The sequence below is a fragment of the Sinocyclocheilus rhinocerous genome, unplaced genomic scaffold (assembly GCF_001515625.1).
Source record: "Sinocyclocheilus rhinocerous isolate Xijiao unplaced genomic scaffold, SAMN03320098_v1.1 scaffold338, whole genome shotgun sequence".
In the NCBI taxonomy this organism is placed as follows: Eukaryota; Metazoa; Chordata; class Actinopteri; order Cypriniformes; family Cyprinidae; genus Sinocyclocheilus; species Sinocyclocheilus rhinocerous.
The window spans coordinates 515,912-533,193 of NW_015663900.1; the positions used below are offsets into that span (position 1 = coordinate 515,912).

A 17,282-nucleotide genomic window follows, 5' to 3' on the forward strand; every position below is an offset into this window, starting at 1 on the left:
AGAAGACCCTTTGGGCTTTACTATCCATCATCCAGAGTTGATAATGCTCAAAAAGATAACAATTTATAGACACTGAAGTGCCTTGAATTTTTTTTTTTTCCATATAAAAATACATGAAATCAGTCCAGAAAAGTAATGGGTTGAAAGTCACATGTCTCATGAGTTTCTATTTCAAACAAGTGTTGCGTTTATAATTTTGTTCAGTGTATGTATGCCAAGTACATCCTGTGATTGCTAGACATACAGCATTCACACTGATAGCTGCTCATACAGTCAGTAATCACATGCTGATGGCCATCTGTATGATGGTAATTATACAGATGGCCGGCCATATAGTCAATAATCACACTCTATTCATATAGACAGCATTCACACTGATAGCGTTTTTATTGGGGTTGGAGCTGAACTCTGCATGACTGCGGCTCTCCAGGACCAGAGTTCGCCACCCCTGATATAGACCGCATTCTCACTGATAGCTGTCATACACACAGTAATCACATGCTGCTGTGCGGACATACAGATGGTAATCATGCAGATAAAGCCACATTCCCCACAAAACACACACACATATATGAAAAATGTTGAAGAAAAAAATTAATTATTATTTGTGCAAAAAGCCGATCGCTAAGTTACGCCCCCATCAGATGACAGGTGCGTCACAGCGTGCGTCGATATTTAACTTTCAAGAGATATATAGTTTTTAATACAACTCAACTACCTTTAATTCAACCGTATCTTTTGGTATTAGCCAGAGAAACATTGTTTGATGTTTCAAACAACAGATTTCGATTGATCTGCACAGCGCCGCGAACACACCTAATGAGAACATGACACATAGAACAAAAGGACCACATGGCCGGATCATATCACAGGGTCAGGGAAACACATGACAAGGCAGGAACCAAGACAAGAAAATACAAAATAAAAGATAACAAAACCTAAACAAGAAACAAAAATTTGCGTGACATATCCCCCCGTCTAAGGGTGGCTCCAGGTGCCCTAACGTAACATCCACCCCAACCCAACAAAACTCAAAAAGTCCAGGAGGGTGGTGGAGCAGAGGTAGAACAGGGGAGGGATGGAAGGTCATGCCCGTGAAGGGCAACAGAGCCTGAATCACGGCATGAACTGTGGAGCAGTGGTGGGCCTGAACCGTGGAGCAGTGGCAGGCCTGGGCCATGGAGCAACGGCATGTCTAGTCCGTGAATCAATGATGGAAACCATTGATGGTGGAGCAGTGGGCAAGACCATGGGCCGTGGAGCAGTGATGGACCTGGACCATGAAGCAATGGCAGGTCTGGTCCATGGAGCAGAAGTGGGCCTGGACCGTGGAGCAGTGGACGAACTGGTCCATGTACCAGTGGCGGAGACCATGGTGGAGCTGGCAGAGCAGGAAGCCAGGGTGGAGTGAAGACCACCAGGGAGGAGCAGGCGGAGCTGAAGACCACCAGGGCAGAGCAGGCGGGACCGAGGATCCCCAAAGTGGAGCAGATGACCACCAGGGTGGAGCCGGTGGAGCAGGCAACCAGAGCGAAGCAGGTGACCACAGGTCAGGAGGCCATGGCGGAGCAGAGACATGGACAGACCACCTGGCCATAACAGAACAGGCAGAGTAAACTTAAACACTCTCAGTGGCAGTAAGATGAAAGGCAGAGAGTTCATGAACAGCCTGCATGACCACAACATGACAGGAAGAATATCCTTGAACAGCCTCAGTGGCTGTAGCATGACAGGCAGAGAGGCTGTGAGCGGCCTCCGTGGCCATGACATGACAGGCATAGTGTTCAGAGATGGCCTCTATGGCCGTGACAGGACAGACAAGGGGTTCATGGACGACCTCCTTGGCCGTGGCACAACAGGCAGAGTCAACTCTAGTCAAATCAAGCCTTTATTTATATAGCGCTTTATAGAATACAGATTGTGTCAAAGCAGCTTTACAGTGTCAAACAGGAAAATATTTTGTCAACAATGCAAAAGGACAATAACAAACAGTAATTTTTTCAGTCAAGGTCAGTTCATTGATGATTCAGTGATGTCATCATCCAGGTCAGTTCTCTTCAAATAGTGTCAAGTCAAGTCACCTTTATTTATATAGCGCTTTTAACAATACAGATTGTGTCAAAGCAACTGCACGGATTGGCTAATCGGTAGCACCGGGAAAATTCCCGGTGGGCTGGTCTGTTTTTTGGCCGCGGGGGGCCGGTACTGTCATGCCACTGCTGTGGGGTTGAAATATGGATGCCCGTATTTAAGGCATCAAAGAAGCGTCCCATATGAAAGTTATAACAAAGTTTGTCCCGTATTCGCAGGCATACGCCATATGACCACCAGACCATGTGAATAACATATTCTCAATTGATAATTAATCATTATTTTTGCGCAAAATATTGTTTTATTTGTGAACGTAGCCGGTTGATGAAGGCTTTAAGACCAAGCGGAATCCTTTGCCGGCTGCTCCTGTTTCACAGCGAGCAGGACTCGCGCTTGCATCCGCGATTTGATTTTGGCAAATCAGTTTGGGCGAATGCAATTTTTTCATCATGAGCCCAAAATTTAGCAAGGCAGGAAAACATTTAATCTACCTGAGGGGAGACGTCTTTCACTATTGTAAGTTAAGGCTGTTAAATAGAGAGGAAAATACATTTTTTAAAAATGTACTTCTTGCGCATTCTTAAACTTGGACCTCATTTTATTGAAGTAGAAATCTAAGCACCAGAAGCAGCCCACACTCAGCCCACACGTTTTCTTTAATTGAAAAATATGCATTTTCATTCATTCATAGGTTATATGGTTGCAATAATAGCCATTTTAGTTAAAAAAATGTAAGTGCATAGACGTTTCATAGACGTTCAGTTGTTATGCTTTCAAATTTTTTGCCATTTGTATGTAATTTCACTGTATTTTCACCTCCTGAATTACTACACTACTTGTGCAGTCACGATTTTATAATGGTACAATTTACTCAGGCCGATGACTTTTTTTTTTGTATGACATTAGGTTAAGCAAAACAAATGTGATTATTTCTGAGAACTTTTTAACTGCAGGCAGACATTATGGTACAGTAGGCCTACAAATATTTTGTTGGAGATATGCGAGCAAAAAATAATAGATTATAAAACAATTTAAGTGCATAGACGTTTCATAAACGTTCAGTTGTTATGCTTTCAAATTTCTTGCCATTTGTATGTATGTAATTTCACAGTATTTTCACCTCCTAAATTACTACACTACTTGTGCAGTCACGATTTTATAATGGTACAATTTACTCAGGCCGATTACTTTTTTTTTTGTATGACATTAAAAATATTTTTGGAATATAGGTTAAGCAAAACAAATGTGATTATTTCTGAGAACTTTTTAACTGCAGGCAGACATTATGGTACAGTAGGCCTACAAATATTTTGTTGGAGATATGCGAGCAAAAAATAATAGATTAAAAAATGTATAATAGAAAGCGCAAAGGCAGCGCTGAAAAGGCCAGTAAAATAATTTTAAAAAAACAAAGCTGTAGAAAAATATAATGAATTACAAGTCTGTAGTGAACAGTGCACTATTGCAGACTTATATCCGACTGAAGTTTTAATTACATTATTGTAATAGTCGTGAACTAAAGTGGGCCGCTCTAAGGCATGAAACTCCAGGGCTGAAAATGACTCCCACTCCGGCCCTGGTACGTATCCAGCCCAGATGGTGGATAAGCACCTAGAGAGGACCTCTACAGCCCTGAATATCAGCGGAGATCAGGACAACTAGATGAGCCCCAGAGACAGATCCCCAGTGAAGACCTTGTCTCCTAGACGACCACCGGGGCAAGACCACAGGAACCAGTTGAGCTGGATGATAACATCACTGAATTCAATGATGAACTGCCTTTAACTGAAAATTGAGTGTTTACTATTGTCATTTTGCATTATTGACAGAATATTTTCCTAATTAATGCTGTTCAGTTGCTTTGACACAATCTGTATTGTTAAAAGCGCTATACAAATAAAGGTGATTTGACTTGACTTGACATAAGTAAGATTTGAACAATGCCAATGCAATTCCACTAATGCCAACATAATTGTGTAGTCTACTCGAAAGAATATTGTGGTCGATAGTGTCAAACACAGCGCTAAGATCCAGTAGCACTAACAGGGAAATACAACCACGATCGGCAAGAGCAGGTCATTTGTAACTCTGATGAGAGCAGTCTCAGTACTATGAGACGGTCTAAATCCTGACTGGAAATCCTCACAGATACCATTTCTCTCTAAGAAGGAACATTGCTCAGAGGATAGTGCCTTTTCTAGTATTTCTGACAGAAAAGGTAGATTTGAGTTTGGTCCGTAATTAACTAATTCTCTAGGATGAAGTTGTGTGTGTGTGTGTTTTTTTTAAATGAGAGGCTTAATAAGAGCCAGTTTGAAGGATTTTGGCACATATCCTAATGACATTGGCAAATTAATATTATTCAGAAGAGGATCTATGACTTCTGGAAGCACCTCTTTTAGTAGCTAGATAGAATAGATAGAATATGGTCAACATACACGTTGTTGGTTTTGTTGATTAGACTAGATAACGATCTGAGATATCATCACTCTGCTGCCGAATTTCAATGCCATTAACATGAATTCCAAGTGAAAGTGTTAGATCAAATGTATGATTACGACAATGAGTAGGCCCTGACACGTGTTGTCTGACCTCAATAGAGTTCAGAATGTCTATAAATGCTGATCCCAATGCAACTTTTTCATTATCAACATGGTTATTAAAATCACAGTTAAAACTTTATCTGCAGCCAGCACTAACTCAGATAGAAAATTAGCAAATTATTTGATAAAGACTGTATGGTGCCCTGGTGGCCTATATACAGTAGCCAGTACAAACGTCACCAGGGATTTATAATTAACACTTATTTCTCTAGATAATGTTATATGAACCACCATTACTTCAAACAAATTATACTTGAAACCAGAGCTCTGAGAAATACTGAAAATGTTACTATGAATTGTAGCCACTCCTCCCCATTTACCTTTTGGACCGAGGCTCATGTTTATAACTGTAATCTTGGGGAGTAGACTCATTTAAAGTAATGTAGCCATCTGGTTTTAGCCAGGTTTCTCTCAAACAGAGCACATCTAGGTTATGATCTGTGATCATATCATTTAGAAAAAGCACTTTTGTAGAAAGGGATCTAATATTCATTAAGCCAAGCTTTGTCATTTGTTTATCTGTATTATATCTGTTTGTTTGTTTTGTTTTTTGTTTTTTTGAACATCAATTAAATTGTTACACTTAAATTATTTTGGAACAGAAACAGTCTCTGTAGTATGACATCTAGGTGAAAGAGTCTCTATGTGTTGAGAATTAACTGATTTCTGTGAAATGAGGCAGCTAGTAGATGGTCGGTTTAGCCAGTCTGTCTGCCTTCTGACCTGGGTCCCGGCTAGTCAAGTACAAACTTTAAGACTATGTGCCATATTTCTAGAGAGAAGAGTGGCACCACCCCTGGATGGATGAAGACCATCTCTTTTGAACAGTTATTCTGCAGGCACCACTTAGACATCCAGCCATTGAGTGACAACAGTCTGCTATATATCGTGTCACCACAGTAAGCAGGGAGGGGGCCAGAGCATATTACAGTGTCTGACATCGTACTTGCAAGTTCACACACCTCTTTAATGTTATTTTCTGTGATCTCCGACAGGCAAATTCTAACATCATTATTGCTGACGTGAATAACAATCTTACTGAATTTATGTTTAGCATTAGCCAGCACTTTTAAATTTGCCAAGATGTCAGGCACTCTGGCTCCCGGTAAACATTGAAATATAGTGGCTGGTCTCTCTTTTTTCACTTTCCATACAGTAGAATCGCCAATAACTAGAACACTTTCATCAGGTTTCTCAGTGGGTGTGTCACTGAGTGGGGAGAACCGGTTTAATTTTTGATCGTAACGGCAGAGCGGTGTTTTGTCCTGTGACTATGCCACCTCACAGTGACCCAGACTGCTGTGGGGGCTCTGCAACCGGAACCGAACAATGTACAGGATTGGCTAAGCTAGTCACATCCAAATCCCTATCTAAGGCTTGAACAAGCTTTGGATGCTTGTCTCTAGTTCTGAAATCTTCTCTGTCAGCCTAACTATTTCCTTGAATTTATCACATGTGAATCCCTCACATCTGACAATATACACTATACATGTGGCAAGCAGAAGAAGCCATGACTCACCTTGATTGTTAAATTATTCTACGACTTATCACAGTTGTTTGATGAACTCGTGAAAAACAGAGTGAGAGAGAAAAGAAATTCCAACAGAAAAACAAAACCGAGAGTTCAAGGATGGCCTCCTTGGCCGTGACAGGACAGGCAGAGGGTTCAGGGAAGGCCTCCTTGGCCGTGACAGGGATTCACCCGGAAGCACTGGAGTGGTGTCCATGACGGCTGGAGACTCAGGCATGGCAACTATGTTGGCTGTAGGCTCTGGTGTGGCAGCCATGACGTGTTGAGACTCTGGTGTGGTAGCCATGTTGAGTCGATTCTCTGGAGTGGCAGCCATGACATGATGAGGCTCTAGTCTAGAGGCCATGACATGGAGAGGCTCTGGCATGGCAGCCATGATGTTGACAGGCTCTGGCTTGGCAGGCATGATGTGGGCAGGCTCTGGCTTGGCCGGCATGATGTGAACAGGCTCTGGCTTGGCAGGCATGACATGAACAAGCTCTGGCTTGGCAGGCATGAATTGAACAGGCTCTGGCTTGGCAGGCATGACGTGGAGAGGCTCTGGCGTGGCAGGCATGTCATGAACAGGCTCTGGATTGGCAGACATGATGTGGACAGGCTCTGTAGACTCTGGCATGACAGTTGAAGGCCCTGGCTTGGTGGTTGTGGCATGAATAAATCCAACTTTACAAAAGTCTACCACATAGTCCTCAATAGTTCGATGGCCTTGGCGAAGGCACAGGAGGCGAACTGCTGGGTTCATATTCTGGTCTAACTTTCTGTAACGATTAGTCCACTGAAGGCGAGCATTGTGAGAACCCAAGTGCAGTTTTATTAATAAACATAAACAGAACAAACCAAAACATGATACAAAACAGACATGAGAATGTAGGCTTGTTCAATATGCATCAGCGCTGTGTATAAGACACACTTTAGTTTTGTCTTGCACACACATTTTACCATTAGTTCTAATCTTTCTTTACAAAAAAAAAAACTTTCTCTTATAGGAAAAGTGGAAGCAGCCAATTATTATTCTGTTCCTTGCTCTATTTGTTATTCTTCTTTTCTCCATCTGTTCTCTAGCTGTGCTACCTGTGTGTGCTTACTAATTTCCCCTGCAGAGACTACAAATTAGAAGCACGCCCACCAGAGGATCACAGTCGCTGAGAATCACACTCACCTGCCCATTACACACTCAACGTCAACCCAAGTCAAGTCAAGTCAAGTCAAGTCACCTTTATTTATATAGGGCTTTTAACAATACAGATTGTGTCAAAGCAACTGAACAGCATTAATTAGGAAAATAGTGTGTCAATAATGCAACTGCGAAGAAATATAGAGCTGAGTATCATCAGCATAACAGTGAAAGCTAACACCGTGCTTCCTGATAATATCTCCCAAGGGTAACATGTAAAGCGTGAAGAGCAATGGCCCTAGTACTGAGCCTTGAGGTACTCCATACACAACCCACACTTACACCTCTGTTTTGCCTTGTTTGTTTTGTGTTGTTTTGTTTTGTTTTCTCCTCTTCAAGGTCTGTGTCAGTCTTGGTTCTAGATCTCCCTCACCACGTCAAAACATGTCTCGCACAACAGACCCTGTTGGCCACTGGGAGGACCTCGAGACATGGCTAAGTGTTGCAACAGACAGCCTCCTACCTAAAGCCGCTGAAACACTGAGGCATCAGACACAGGACCAGCTGGATGACAACATAGCAAACCTCATGAAACAAGACCCAAGTCAGAGCTACAGTCACAAAGAACTAGCCAAGATCACTGGCTCCTTAAGTCAGACACTCATCGCCACCCTCAAGCTGAGCGACAGGCTGGCCGCCCATCTCCAGCAGGAGCTGACACGCCCCAAACGACGCATCGAACAGCTAGAACTGGAGGCTCAGGAACGACAGGAAGGGCCCAATGAGGTGGAACAAGGCACCAAGGAGGAGATCACCAGGCTAAAAGAGACCTTAGCAGCTACTACCCGAGAAATGGAACAAGGAAAGGCAGACTACGCTGATCTCACTAACAAGCTACAGTATGCAGAATAGCTCCTGGAAAAGGCAAAGGCTGACTTCAGAGATAAGAACAGCAGAATTAATGCCCTTGAAACTCACCTGGATGAGTTGAGAAATGAGATCAGCCGCCTAGCACGACAGCTGGACTACCTCAAAGAGGAGTCAGACAGCGTCAAAGAGGAACATGCCTACGATCTGTGCCCTGAGCCAACAAGGACACGATGAGCACCAGTCTCACCCCTGCCGAGCAGGACCGGGTCCCCTGTTCCTGGACTGACACGTGATCAAAAGGGGGAGGGGGCAGTGCTGAAACATTCACCAGCTCCCTCTGAAGAACTTTACCTCACGTCAAAGCTAAAAGGACCTGCTCCAACCAGCCACAGATCATCGCATGGCTTGGACCTCAAAGACCTCGACAAGCTCACCAGGAACATTGGCAAATTCACCCCAATTGTGCCAGGTAGCCAGGATGTCCAAGCTTATCTGCGATATGGCGATTTTTTACCTGGAAATGAGACCCAATGTCACTGACAAAGACAGACTCTATTTGCTCCGAACAACATCCAGCCCTGAAGTGCGCAGCTTCCTGGACCGGCAGTCTGCTCACACAAAGACTGATTACCACCTGCTCCGAGAAGCCCTCATTAAAGAATTCGCTGACCCTGAGTCAGAACAAGGACTAGTGGCTGCCCTGGAGACGAAACAAGGTCGTCATGAATCTCCTCAAGCCTACTACAGCCGACTCAGACGAGCATACTAAGCCACCATCTTGGCGTCCTTGCATGTCCGCGAACAATGAGTGCAACAGTTGCGAGACTTGGCGCACAAAGCTTACGGCAAACAAAAGATGGCCTCGGAAAAGAGCGCCAAATCCACAGCAGTTCTTGACTTCAACACTCAAAGTCAGGGGCTGGCTCTAGAGGGCGCCCAACATCAAGACCATGCCAAGCCGCCACCCAAAGAGTGGAGTGCACCCTCGCCCCACAGAGAACGGGACTCCCACGCTGGTACCCGACCTAAACAGAGGAACAACTGCTGGGATGGACCGCGTGGACGACAACACTCACCTGGACATCACTGGGAGAAATCATGGGACCAATCCAGACCTTATGAGAATCAATGGGCGAGATCATGGAATCAGCCAAACTCATTTGGAAACTCAAGAGGAAAAGGCTTGTGGGAATCCAACGGAACCTCCAAGGGAAAACGACAAACACACCCTGGAGCCACCAGTCCCAGGAATCGACAAAAGAATTCACAAAGATTCCAAGCTGACCAAGCTCAAACTGAATCCACACAAGAACAAAAGGCATCACCGTGTTTTGACTAACAAGAACTGATGAAGATGATGATGAAAAAGTTCTTCCAACGAAAGGAGGAGGATCGGAAGTGGGAAAAGAAAGAGAAACCAGAGTCAGCCTGACTAGCAGAGATCACAGCAGCGTCCAACAAGCACCTGCTGACGAAACCACTCAAGTTCCCGAAAGTGCTATCTTGGTCGTCTGCCACTCCTCCGAATAACACCAGATCAGTCCTGACATCCTACCTGTCTCATCCCAAACTCCAGTCCCTCAACTCCTGGGCGACCTCATTGAGAAAGGTATAGCAAGAAAGTTTTACCTCTCCATCATCATTGAACGCCACATCAAAGTCGAAGCCCTTCCAGTAGACTCCAATGAGTCGCAGTGTCAAACCACAGACACCGCCGCCAACTCACTGACTGATGATGCAATGTCAAAGCCAGGGCCAGGGCCAAGCTCAACTCCAAGCAGCAATAACCTGGACCCTTTCCTCTGCTCATTGCATGCGCCTGACTCAGACTCAGGCCCCCTTCGTGACTGCCATAAATGTCCACGACACATCAGGGTCCGACACAGCACTAGCCCTGTGGGTGGAGAACTCCGCTATCAGCCTGAAGCTTTTCAGAACATTGAAGCAAAGACAGCAGAGCCTCCCACACGTCTCAAAACACAGCCGCTTCCCTCTCAATCCCTACTCGACAAACATGGCTAGCTCCAAGATCATCTGCGCTGTGGACATACGATGGAACAACAGACACCTGAGTCACTACTTCCTCGTTGTCCCCAACCTACTGCATTACATCTACATTGGAGCAGACATAATGGTCTGGCTCAATGCCTGTGTGAACATCGTGAACAACGTCATATGGGCTCCCCTGTCGCACCAACTTACCACTGCAGTCAACCTCAAGAACCTTCGATCTGGTCAAACAATGCCAGACGCATGTGCCATGATCAGTGAGCAAGAAGCTGCAATACCTGCCTACAGCAAGAGTGTCAGCGTCCGCCTCAACATGTGACCTGGCCACTCTCTCGACAGTAAGCTAGGCTTCTTCCAACCTTCCAGGACCTGCCTAAGACTAGGACTGACCTTGGAAGCCACACCTCTCATTGAAGTGTCATCTCGTGCTGTGTATGTGTTGTTCAACAACTGTACGGCCAAAGACATCAACATTCCCAAAGCCAGTCACCTGGGATGGTTCATCAACCAGGCGTTTCACGACTTTGAGGTAACGATACCTGTCATAGGCCCCATACCAGCCCAACTAATATCAGACGAATACGATGACACCGTAACATTCACAAGACCCCATGAAACCCACAAGGTGCGCATCCCGACAAGCCCAAATGAGCCACCAACATTTGTGCGGCAGTACAAGATTCCAATTGCGTCATATGAGCCAGTGCAATAAATCATAGACTCCATGTTGGAAAAGGGGGTCATCCGCCCCTGTAAAAGCACGTACTCTGCCCCGATATGGCCAGTCTAAAGCCCAATGGCAAATGGCGGCCCACCATTGACTATCGCAAATTAAACCAGCAAGTACCCTTATCGCGATGGCCTATGACTCAGTTGGACCAAGAGATTCCCAAAATCAAAGGCTCAATGATCCTTTCCACGCTGGATGTCACCTCAGGATTTTGGACAATCCTTGTCCACCCTGATGACCAACACAAGCTGGCATTCATCTTTGGCAATCGACAATACACCTTCACATGTTGCCCCTTTGGCTATGCCAACTCACCAGCAGAATTCAACATCTTCCTGAACAAAGCATGCCCTGATGCCGGAACCAGAGGCAACCTCGTTTACTTGGATGATGTTCTTTTGAAAAGTTCAAATGTGGCAGACCACCTCAAAGAAATCGATCACGTCCTGAACCAGCTGGCAACGGCAGGAGCGAAAATCGCCCTCCACAAATGACAATGGTGTAAAACCAAAGTGAACTATGTCGGCCTGCTTGTCGGACAAGATGGCATCGAACCACAGTCCAGCCGCACCCAAGCAATCCAAAACATAAGGACACCCACTAACACTAGCTGCGAAGCTTTCTGGGAGTGTGCAATTACTCAAGACAGTTCATTGAAAACTACGCTGACATCGCACGACCACTAACCTCCCTCCTGAGAAAGGACAAGCCCTTTGTTTGGTCGGAAGCCTAGGACACAGCTATGAGCGAGCTCAAACAACGCCTGTGCTCCACCCCGTGCCTGGCCTACGCAGACCCAGGAAAGGAATTCTATCTGGACGCTGGATTCTCCAATCACTGCCTCAGCGCAGGCCTGTACCAGCTCCACGACAAAGACAAGTGAGTGGTCACTTACGCCAGCAAAACGCTGCTTCCCCCAGAATGCAAGTACTCAGACTGCGAAAAAGCTTTGCTTTGCACTGTGTGGGCCATCCAGCGTTTCTCCAACTACATTGGAGCTCAGAAGGTTATTATTGAAACATGTCACCAGCCAGTCACCTTCCTCAATAGCCAACGAATCAGGGATGGCGTGGTAACCAACGCACGCATAGCTACCTGGTTAATGACGCTCCAAGGACGGGATGTCGAGGCAAGATATGCCCAAAACCACAAATCATCTCTAGGAAACGGGCTAGCAGCCTGCCAGAACTGTTCAACGGACACATTGCACACAGCAGCAGAACCCAAAGAACCTTCACAAACACAACTGAAAAACCACAGGTACTTCGAGGAGAATGTGTGTGAAGGGATGCCCACAGCATATGTTGATGGCTGCTCCTACAATCAACAGGGCAACTTGAAGGCTGGAGCGGGTGTGGTCTGGCTCAACAACAACCCTTTCCCACCGCAACAATTCAAATTAGGCCCTCACTTATCACAATATGCAAAAATAGCGGCCATCCTCATCACCCTACAACTTGCTGCATCCCACAACATCAAAGAACTCCTCATCTGTACCGACTCGAACTATGCCCGTCTAAGCTTCACATGCCATCTAGCTGGATGGAAACAGAATGGATTCAAGACAGCTAACAACAAGCCTGTCAAACATCAGAAACTCTTCTAAGCATGCGATGCCATCACTGAACATGACATGATCGTTTATTGGAAAAAGGTCCGAGGCCACTCACGTCAACCAGGACAAGACAAAGATCTCAATGACCAAACTGATGCCCTCGCCAAAGCAGATGCATTACACGGAAAGTCCTGGACATTTCCTGCACTCCCACCCAACCCGTCAGTGGCAACCATAACCCACCGCCAGCACGCAAAACCCCGCCTCCTCCCACTTTGAACTCTCACCTCAATTCGCCACTGATGATCTTCTCACCCTCCAAGCTTCGGATCCAACACTGCAAACTATTGCAGCTCACCTTTCAGACCCATTAACTCATCCCATTCCCACCTCCGACCTAGCCACTTCCTATGACCTCCGCACGCTCAACTCTATCAAGCACATGCTGCATCTCAAAGACGGCGTCCTCACATATGTCCCTGAGCCCCTCACTGCGCCAAAGCTCGTAGTCCCTCAGGGCCAAAGGGGGATAATGCTGACGCACGCCCACGATTCACCATGCGCTGGACACCATGGCACCAAGGCCACCTACGAAACGCTCAAGCAAGTAGCATACTGGCCTGGCATGCAGCAGGACGTGGCGGAGTACGTAAAAGGATGCCTGGTGTGTTGCCAGTTCCAACCGGCAAATCCAAATCACCGAGCACCACTGCAACGGAAAGGAATGACCTTCCCATGGTCGGACCTCCAAATAGATTGGGTGGGACCCCTACCACGGTCAACACGGGGTAACAAATACTTCCTCACCATTGTTTGCGAATTCACAAAGTGGGTAGAGTGTCTCCCAGCTCCCAACGATACAGCAGAAACGACAGCCTGCCTTTTGATGAACCACATCTTCTCAAGGTTCGGACTGCCCTTAAGGGTCAACTCTGACCGAGGAACCCACTTCACCGCCGAAGTCATGAAGGAAGTGTGGAAACTTCTGGGTATACAGGCCAAGCTCCATATAAGCTATCACCCAATTTCCTCAGGTCAAGTGGAACGAGTCAACTGGACAGTGGTCAGCATGTTGAAGAAGTACGTGTCCGCTAATAAAAAAGGATTGGGATATTAAGCTTCCTCTGGTACTGATGGCCATCAGGGCCACCCCTCACCGGTCTACCGGAGTACCCCCGTTCGAAATGATGACGGGGCGACAAATGACACTACCGCTACACCTGCTGTACCAACCTGGCAACATGAACCTCGTCACCGCCTACACCACTCACCAGTACCTGGAAAAGTTGCATCAACACCTGAGAATGACTTTCGCCTTCGTGCAGCAACAACTCCAAAGAGGCGCGGAAGGTCGTAAAGCCTACTACAACCAAAAGGCCTCTCAAAAAGAGCTCAACATCGGAGACAAAGTGTGGTACTACAGCTTCACCCAACCAAGGCAGAACGCTTCCCATTGCCTGTCAAAGAAATTCCTACCTCACTGGACAGGACCCCACGAGATTATGGACAAGATCTCACCTGTGGCCTATCAAATCAAAATCAGACAAGGGTGCAGCGAGCCAGTCCTTCGATGGGTCCATTGAAACCAGATAAAGAGGCAACAGGGCTCCAACTGACAGGAAAAGGGGGAAGATCAAACCAACTGACACAGACCGACAATCCCATACTCTACACAACACTAACATAATTTCTGTCATTCTAGGAAAACATATAGCTAACTTTCTTAAACACAACACCTACACACTCTCCTCCGCCGCACAGCTAGGACCAACCTCTAGTAGAGAGGAGTTGTTCTACACATGTGACACTTACCCTTGCTGTCTATCCTCATTCAGTGTCCTTGTGTCTCATTGTTTTTCTTTTCTTTTTTCCTCTCTCTCCATGTTCTCCTTTCCCCCCAGTCCCCTCACCAGGGAACTCCCTTAACTCATCTTTAAATCCAGGTCCCTTAATCAAAATTGTTGTAAATCGTTGTGAATAGCCGCCGTCAACAAATTGAGGCAACACAAGCTAAAACCGATGGCTAGTCAACACCCCAGCGCGTACAGCTACCCTCACCTACGATCAACACGACACTGCCACGCACAATACCCTGCCCAACCAAACTTTATGGATCAATGTCCCCAAGGGCTTGATCCTCCATATTGACGATTCAGCATTGTATCACCTTACCGACGACGAGTATCAGGCCGAACTCGAAATCTCACCCTTCTTCAAACAGCATTCCTTCGTCCTCGATCCAGAATTGGAAAATAGGATCAAGGAGCAAGGAACGCAACTTATTGATCTGACTCCTGTTGACACAGCCTTAGAAGCTATTGCTCGCCTTCCGCCCGCTGGCGCGCCAATCATTCGGTCTTGGGCTTTCAACAAGTGCACGTCCGGCGTCCCACGCATGTTCCGACGTGATAAAACTGACCAAGAACCTGAACCTGAGAACTCAACAAACCTGACTGAGATTACGCCTATACCACCTCGTCGAACCTCTGACAACTAGATCAATCAAAATGACCCAATTCTAGATAATCCTAAACAATGCACCCATAAGTCGTCTCAAGTGTTTCTAAACTTAATTATCCCAAATTACCTAAGCCTTGCACTAGGATTCAGTTAGTGATGGAGATGTTGTTTGTGTCTTGTGTGTGCCTGTTCTCTCTCTGCCTCTTGTTCCAGTGCCCGCCGATGTTCGCACCAGGAACATCACGTTGAAACCGATGGCTAGTCGACACCCCAGCGCGTACGGCTACCCTCACCTACGATCGACACGACACTGCCACGCGCATTATCCTGCCCAACCAAACTCTATGGATCACTGTCCCTAAGGGCTCGATCCTCCGTATTGATGATTTAGCATTGTATCACCTTACCGACGACGAGTATCAGGCCGAACTCGAAATCTCACCCTTCTTCAAACAGCATTCCTTCGTCCTCGATCCAGAATTGGAAAATAGGATCAAGGAGCAAGGAACGCAACTTATTGATCTGACTCCTGTTGACACAGCCTTAGAAGCTATTGCTCGCCTTCCGCCCGCTGGCGCGCCAATCATTCGGTCTTGGGCTTTCAACAAGTGCACGTCCGGCGTCCCACGCATGTTCCGACGTGATAAAACTGACCAAGAACCTGAACCTGAGAACTCAACAAACCTGACTGAGATTACGCCTATACCACCTCGTCGAACCTCTGACAACTAGATCAATCAAAATGACCCAATTCTAGATAATCCTAAACAATGCACCCATAAGTCGTCTCAAGTGTTTCTAAACTTAATTATCCCAAATTACCTAAGCCTTGCACTAGGATTCAGTTAGTGATGGAGATGTTGTTTGTGTCTTGTGTGTGCCTGTTCTCTCTCTGCCTCTTGTTCCACTGCCCGCCGATGTTCGCAACAGGAACATCACCGAGCCAAAGGGGGATGTGTAGGGCCTCTGTATACAGACACAAATGAACGATTGAATCTCCACATTCCACAGGAAAAACTAAAGATTCTCCTCCCCAGCCATCTGCGGTCGTAAAATTAATGAATGATCAACATGGTGCCCAATTGTCTGGACCGGCTTCCTGTCAAGGCCTGGTCCTTATCCCTCAGGGGATCGAAACTTCTAAAAACCTAACTCAATCAACAGGAGAAAAGGACTCCCTCTGTTTGAGACCATTCAAGGACCAGATGTGCAGTGAAACTTTGACCAGCTTCAGCATAAATCGATAATCCAATAAACAAGAAAGACAGATTTACAGCTCCATCGTCTGAGCGGGAAGATCAGCAGACCTCCGCTTCCTTGACCTCAGGACATTCCTCCTGTCCTTTCTACATAACTCGCGCCCTTTTCATTGCAACAAAGGAACACGCGAACTCGCATAGATGATTTCAAAAGACAATCATTTAAAAGTATAAAAGGGCAACTATATTCACAAATAATATGTTTTATGTCTTATATATGCTTGATGTGCGAAACTTCTAAAAACCTAACTCAATCAACAGGAGAAAAGGACTCCCTCTGTTTGAGACCATTCAAGGACCAGATGTGCAGTGAAACTTTGACCAGCTTCAGCATAAATCGATAATCCAATAAACAAGAAAAACAGATTTACAGCTCCACGTCTGAGCGGGAAGATCAGCAGACCTACACCACGTGACTTTAGTGACCTCAGAAAATTCTTCCTTTCCTCCCTATTCCAGAAAACTGCGCTCTATTCGTTGCAACAAAGAAACCCAGAAGTTGTATGGACGATGTTCAACCGACAATAATTTAAAAACTCATCATAAGTAGTGAAAATGTATCCACAAATAATGTGTTTTATGTCTTTTATATGCTTGATGTGCTTATTGTAACCTATGGAGTATAATCAATGTTGTATAACCCCTTTCAGCAGATAAAGCTATTAATATGTGTGTAAATATGTGAAGTTTGGTGTTAAAGGAATGGTCGCAATAATTGCGGAACATTGAAATGAATGAAATGGTGATATTCGGTTTCATACGCATGTCACAACACTTTATAGAAGTATCAACAAAATCTTCTAGGACATTTTCTCCACGTGATGAATTGAACAGCATAATAATTTATGCACGAAAAGGATAGGGCTAAAGGCTAAGCCCTGCAGCCAATATCTGATTGGAACAATCGCTTCTGGGATGGACCAAATCGGCTGGCTTAAAACCAAATGTCACGAACTGATTCAGGGCTTTTTCGCCTGTAAGCATCACTTAAGGCAACCGACTTCCGAAGCTCATACATCACAAGGCAAACCTCCATTCACCACGAGGGCCACGAGGGCT

The 17,282-nt window shown here is 45.7% G+C and overlaps 1 protein-coding gene and 1 long non-coding RNA gene across 4 annotated transcripts in view; both read left to right on the plus strand.

Annotated features, from left to right (window-relative positions):
- Window positions 1-17,282, plus strand: part of sgcd (sarcoglycan, delta (dystrophin-associated glycoprotein)) — a 513,027-nt gene that overhangs the window by 409,968 nt on the left and 85,777 nt on the right. The window lies entirely within an intron of this gene.
- Window positions 13,617-14,698, plus strand: LOC107729040 (uncharacterized). The gene is made up of 3 exons (XR_001638547.1): window positions 13,617-13,729; window positions 14,288-14,291; window positions 14,687-14,698. It is a non-coding gene; the product is annotated as an uncharacterized LOC107729040 (long non-coding RNA).